Raw genomic sequence first — 7,734 nt, forward strand, 5'->3', positions numbered from 1 at the left:
AGTCTATGCTAACATAATACACTGGCTTCTGCATGCCAATCTAAATTCTGATCAACACTGCGCTCACCATATGCTTGAACACAACTAGATACACGTAGGCTCAGGACTAGATAAAATTGGTGGGTGAACAAGGTAGAGCTTCAAGCTTTAGAAAGCACTATCGTATTTCTCGGTCCAATAAAATCCCTTCCACTTCCTCAACAGCTGGAAAAAAGGGCAATATCTATTAACTAACTTGGATACGAACCGATTTAGAGCTATTATCTTTCCTGTGAGCTTCTGTACTTCTTTTGGGTTCATCGACGGACTAAGTTGTTAGATTGTGCTAATATAGCTCGGGTTAACCTAGATTCCTTAGCAAGTTATCATGTAACCAAGGAACTTCCCGGATCCTACCCTGAAAAAACATTTAGTAGCATTAAGGCGCAATCTGCGGTGCGTCGATATCTCAAACACCTTGGTCAAATTTGGCACATGCTCCTTTGACTTCTCACTTTTTACTACAATGTCGTCAATATATGCTTCCACTGTTTTACTGATTTGCAGCCTAAATATCTATGTCACTATTTGTTGGTAAGTTGCCCAGTCATTCTTCAGACCAAAAGACATGACTGTATAATGGTAATTTTCTTTTGGAGAGATGAAGGACGTCTTCTCCTGGTCTTCGGGAGCCAAGGCGATCTTGTGATATCCCTAGAAGGCTTCTAGAAAACTCATCCTTGGGTGGCCATACATGGCATCCACCAACTAGTCAATCTTGGGGACAGGGAAAAGGTCCTTGGGCATGCTCTATTCAAATCTGTAAAATTGGCGCAGACCCTCTACTTATCGTTCTTCTTTTTCACCACCGCTGTGTTGGCCAGCCAATCTAGGAAGAACACTTCTCTTATAGCCCCGACATGTTTCAACTTCTCCACTTCCTCCTTTACGGCTTCCATGTGAGGTTTAGCTAACATCCTTATCTATTGCTTCTCGGAGGGATACAAGGGGTCCATCTTTGGCCTATGAACTATGAACTCCAAGTCTATCCCGGGCTCAGCGTATGGGCTTCATGCAAAGACATCTAAGTTCTGGACCAGTGACAATAGTGACTTCACCTGATCCTCGATTGGAAGGCTTTTACCTACTTGAAAATACCTGTCATCATGGGGTAAAATGAGGACTTCATCCAACTCCTTTGCACTGTCAACCCTATTGGAATGCACAAATAGTGACATAGATATTTAGGCTGCAAATCAGTAAAACAGTGGAAGCATATATTGACGACATTGTAGTAAAAAGTGAGAAGTCAAAGGAGCATGTGCCAAATTTGACCAAGGTGTTTGAGATATCGACGCACCGCAGATTGCGCCTTAATGCTACTAAATGTTTTTTCAGGGTAGGATCCGGGAAGTTCCTTGGTTACATGATAACTTGCTAAGGAATCTAGGTTAACCCGAGCTATATTAGCACAATCTAACAACTTAGTCCGTCGATGAACCCAAAAGAAGTACAGAAGCTCACAGGAAAGATAATAGCTCTAAATCGGTTCGTATCCAAGTTAGTTAATAGATATTGCCCTTTTTTCCAGCTGTTGAGGAAGTGGAAGGGATTTTATTGGACCGAGAAATGCGATAGTGCTTTCTAAAGCTTGAAGCTCTACCTTGTTCACCCACCAATTTTATCTAGTCCTGAGCCTACGTGTATCTAGTTGTGTTCAAGCATATGGTGAGCGCAGTGTTGATCAGAATTTAGATTGGCATGCAGAAGCCAGTGTATTATGTTAGCATAGACTCGGAAACTCAGCATTTGCCTTTGGAAAGGATAGCTTTGGCCCTAGTACACGCCATGAGGAAACTCCTACACTTCTTTCAGGCTCACACAGTGTACGTTTTGACTGAACATCCTCTACAATCCTTGTTGAGAAGGTTAGACTTCACGGGGAGTATAGCTAAGTGGGGTACAAGACTAGATTCTTTCGACGTCAGGTACAAGCCAAGAAATGTGATCAAAGGGCAGGTGCTAGCTGACTTTGTAGCCGAATTCACTTTGGCGATTGGAGATGCACATAGGGTGTGCCAAGTAGTTTGGCCATAGAATGTGTATGAGGATAAGGCATCGAATGCTCAAGGCTCTAGAATAAGAATAGTGCTAAAGTCACTAAAGGTTATAAAAGTAGAACATTCGCTCAGACTGGGCTTCCAGGCCTCGAATAGTGAAGCCGAGTATGAAGCACTGGTAGCTAGGCTTCAAGTAGTCGCCAAGGTAGAAGCCACAGAGGTAGAAATTTGTTCAGATTAAAGTTTGGTGGTTAGTCAGGCCAAAGGAGATTTTGTGGCAAGGGATCCAAGAATGGTGGATTACCTAAAACTAGTCCATTCATTGCGAACACAATTCAGATCAGTGAAGGTGGCACAGATTCCTAGGGGACAGAATAGCCATATGGATTCCTTGGTTACACTAGCTTCGTCCATCAAAGAATAGCAAGTTGGCCCCCAAATTGTCAAGTTGACATCCATTGGAATAACCTTGGCCCAATTCAGGCCCATATAACCGAATTGTGTGGGGCTAGCCAAGCAGATAAGGAAGTCTCCAAGGTATGCCAAGAACAAGAGATAATGCCGTGGGGGAATTTGACCATCGAGTATTGAAATCTGGCGTCTGATACAAGTCACTAGGAAATCATATCAACAAGAGAAGGTAGGTCCCTATTGACAGGTGATACGATACAGAGGGACCCACTAACATGCCAAATATTTCTCTATCATGACTCCCCTAGTAAAAGAAGGGTATAAATAAAAGGGGAGGGTTAAGAAGAAATTGTTGAAATATTTAGGGAGAGAGACAAGGGAGTAGTGAGGAGAAACACATTCCAAGGAGAAGGAGATCATGTTCGAATTTCAGAAAGAGGGCTTGACTGCTTGGTAGCCTTCACGGTTGAGCCAGAATCAAGGTAATTTAGTGCCCAAGTGAAACTAGTACCCCATTAGTGACAATCACTTTTTTGGACCTCCCATTGTGGGATAAGCCTAACTCAAAGTACAAGTAAATTGGGGATCCAGGCCCAAAAGCCCAAGTTATTTGGGAACGGACCACCACAATTATGATTATTTTCTTTCCATAGTTTATTTAGTCAATCTTACTCTGTTTGGTTTAATTTAATATTTTTCTTTATGTGTATGATTTAATTGTTAGTTTTAATTTTTAATAATAATCTATTTGATTTGGTTTTAATGTGTATATATATATATATATATATTTTGGTTATGTAATCTTTAACATGTTGTATGTGTTCCCTTAAATTAAATGCATGATGTATGTTTAGGTTAAGGATTATAGATCATTTAATAATATCTTTATTAAATGCATGGGTGCCTAACACCTTCCCAAGTTGTATCCTAACTCCAAACCCAATATCTAATTAAATAAGACCTACGTAAGTAAAAGGCCCAATTTGGTTCCTATGCCTAAACTAGATGACAACTCTTAAAACTTTGGCTCCTGTCCATTTGGCTAAGGTATACTCCCAATAGGGCAGAACCCACGTGTGCCACTCACACTACTTGATCCATAAACTTATCTTTTATACATTATTTTAAACTATAAAACTTGAATTTAAACAATTGATTGATTATATGGTTATTGGTCTTTGATTACCTTGAAATTTTTTAAGCATGGAAAATGTATGAAAATAATATAATCCAAATGTTGATTTCTCAAAATTCACATCCAATAAAAAAAAAAAAAAATTAGTGGTGTAAAATATTCATAAAAGATTATATTTTCAAGAGTGTGACAATAACATGATATGCATAAAATAAACCATATATAAATAAGTAAAACAATCAACTTTAATGCATATTCTCAAATAGAGTGTCAATATTAGATTATGAAATTAGTTTTCAAGATTGTAAATTTCTTGTGTTTTTTTTCTTTGTCAAATTAGCTATCCAATAACGCATTTGTAATTTTATTTTGTGTTTTGGAATGTTTATATTGTGTAGAAGTGAAACTTGTGTGTTTCTTTTAATTGGACTTTCAAAGGATAGACTATATTCCTTTGTATTCATGTTATTTTGTTTTGGTTAGACATGTTGGGATTTGTATAATTTTATGATTATTGAACAAGTATTAATTTTTTCATTTGAGCTCATTCTTGATGTAGGTGGTGAATTCAAAATAATATATTCTACACCAAGTAATTTGTAACATTACTTAATAATGCGAAAAATTCGAGTCAACCCAACTTGACCCATTTCTAACCCGCTTAAAATGACCCCTTTTTTACCCGAACCCAATTGATCCAACTTGCCTTGCCCGTTTTGCCACGTCTACCTATTGGGTCTTAATCAAGTCCTATGTAAATTAAGAAAAATCAAATGATAATTCCAAATTTATCCCCCTTGTGCATGTTTCATAACTAAAAAAATCAACTTATTTTTCTTTACTCTCGCACACACTTACTACACTCATTGCGACAATACCTTCTTTCTACACTATGTTCACTGCAGTTCTTCTTCTTTCTTCACTTTGCAATATCAAACAAAACCTCACAAATTTTCTTTGATTTGTGCACTTTACAAAATAACATTGTTAGTAAAACCCAAACCTTATTCTCTCTCTCTAGACACTACCTCCCAAGCGAAAATCCTTTTTTTACAAGCCAAGAAAACAAAAAATATATATATATATATATATATATACCAAATTAATTTTTCTTTCTTCACCTAGGAAACCTAATTTTCTTTCTAAGTCACAATAAGAATTTGAGTCATTGTCCCAACATGACTTGTCATCTAATAGACGATCAAAGTATATGTCAATGCTTGATCAGTATGATGGACTTAAGTTAAGTATCACCACCTAGGCTATCTAATTAGTTCCTTTTTAACTCTATAGATATTATATCGAACATTGTTTTAATCCCATGACACAAAATCACTAATACATCATCAATTACCAATTGATTCCACAGATTGGTGGTTTTAGCCAGTACTGCTTTATTTCTCAATGATCTTCAATAAAACTTATTAAACAATTTCAAAACATAATTATATGCTTAAATATATTAATTATTTAGAATAATTAGCTAATGTTCCTAGCAATATGCGAATTCAATTATATGATTTAAAAGACTTACTTTAATTACATCTCCATTGAATTACTAACATTTTTATAACAAAGAACAATATCAATATGTTTAAAAATAACAATAACCAAAAAACAATAATCACAATACTAACACCTCCTACAACATAGAAAATAACAACAATAATAACATCATTATTTTGCCACCAACAAGAAGACCACGTGTGACTATATCCCATCATTATCAAAAAATATTTTTATGTTTAAAAATATGGAAAAAAAAAACATTAATTACAACTATGCATAACATTTTTGCATACAAGTTTTACATAAAATTTAATTATATTGTATAAGGTGTTTATATATTAGGTGATTGAGGCATGCCTATGACATTGCAACATTTAAGAAAATTCATCCTTTAATTTAGTAATTTAGTTTTTACTACCTCCTTTGGAGTTCTTGTCACTCTTCTTTCCTATAGGATCCTATCTTCTTTAACTGTGGCAAAGAATTTGAATTGATAATATCGTTATAATATATATCAGAGACACCAACAAATCATTCTAATAGCGACCTTGGTGTCAATGAAGTCATTTTAATGGTAACTCAATAAGTATACGACAAAAAAAGAAAGAAAAAAAAAAGAAAAGAAAAGATCTTTGAACGTGGTACTAATATTATTATTTGCTACCTAATAAGAAGAAATATGTCTAAATTCTGTAAAATGCTCTTCAAACAACACAATCATTTGTCCAAGCACCAATGACAATGGCAATAATTATAGCAATAGAGATTAGATTTAGAAAGGTTTTTGGTTTAGATAATTTTCCAAATGAGGAATCTTGTATTATATTAACCTATCAATTTTGAAAATTAAAAGTAATTGATATTTGCAACGTCAGTTGCATCCTAACGACACCTCATCAAGGAAACCAAAGGAGAAATCTAAATACTAAAAAGAAACAAACTCAATTTTTTTCCACGTACGATAAATAATGCAGTATTACTTGTTTAATATTAATGAGAAAATGAAAATAAGTATACATAATATTAACATAAACATAAAATCAACCTATGTATCACACAAACTTCAAGAAATACCAAAATACGCAGGAGATGAATGTCAATGTTCCCAAGGATTTTGACAAGACATATGGTATAGTTTATGCAATTCATTTTATCAAAAGAATTATAAATTAAATCTTCTTTAACTTAAATTGTCATTTAATTTGAACACAAAAATAGTTTGATATGTTCTTTTGATATGTTTTCTTAATTTTCTAAATATTAATTGCTGTCTTTTTGTTGATATTTGTTAGGCTAAGTCTCTTAGGAATATTTTGAATGAAAGAAAACTAAAAATTAGTCACATTTGCTAATCCAAATCATTTCTTGATCACCTAAAAAATGTTGCAACAATTTAATACTATTTTATTATAATGACAATGTTAGTGTATTATTGTAACAAGCAAAAAGAACAAAGTGGGCAAGATGAACGTTTGAATTTTATAATATGTTCCTACTTGCTCACTCCCAAGTGTAGGAGATCGTAGCAATATAATTTTCAAAACAATGTAATTAAACAACACTTTTGGTGAAGATGAAAAATAATTTTTTTTCTTGGTGATTGTTAAGAATTAAATAATGACTGGTTTAAATCAGTATTTTAAATACAAGGGCATCGGGAGTGTTTTCCTATATCGATATAAAATTCTTTGTGATCTAAGAAAATATGTATTTCATAATTGATTCTTCTTATTGTTTAGAAATTCTTTGTGAATTTCTAATAGTTTCAACTCAAAATTCATCTAAATAATAAGAAAAACATGATTGAACTTATTGAAAGTATGGAATAACTAATACATCAAAAGAAATCTAATTGAACAATCAAATATGTTTTCAAATCAAAATTTAGGAAGAATCACAAAGAACATTCATACCGTATAGAAAAAACATAACGCCTAACCATAGCTTAGATTTTAGGCTGCCATTAGAGAAAATAAAATACAAGGTTCTATATGTAAAATTTGTTCTCCACAGCCCCCATTCAAAACCCTACGCTCAAAGTGTACAAAGAAAATAAAACTTTTGACAATTTAATTTTTATCTAGATTTTCAACAGCAATTTGTGAGTTAAGTTCAGCCTTCAAAAATTGTGAATTTCGAAATACTCAAAACTGAAAAGTTGTACATATTTAAGTCTCAGTTCCAAGCCATCTAGCCTTGAGTCAATTGGGTTTTTGAGGAGAGAGAAATGTCCAAAATACTGACTAGTGCTCAAATCTGATTTTTCCTTTTCAGATTATGCCTCTTTGATTTCTTTCCTTAATTTGAATATTCCAAACATGGTAAACGACCCAAGAACTCTAGCTACACCTCCTTATAAATTTAAGCATGGTCCTTAAGCTCCTCTTTAATTCTAGTTTGACCTCCATTCTCACACAAACTCTTGTAAGTTCATCTTTTCACATGATTTTATGAAAGTAGAAAATTATGCATAATGAATGATATCTTATTCAATAAATTATGTAAAGATTAATAATAATGATTAATACAAATCATAGCTTAATTATACAAATTAAGAATATCAATAAGGAGATGACACCCACATAATGTTGATACCCCATTTTGCAATCCGCATTTAACCTCACATGAAGGGTAAAAGGG

The sequence above is a fragment of the Quercus suber genome, unplaced genomic scaffold (genome assembly GCF_002906115.3).
Source record: "Quercus suber isolate HL8 unplaced genomic scaffold, Cork oak 2.0 scaffold_356, whole genome shotgun sequence".
NCBI classification, from domain to species: domain Eukaryota; kingdom Viridiplantae; phylum Streptophyta; class Magnoliopsida; order Fagales; family Fagaceae; genus Quercus; species Quercus suber.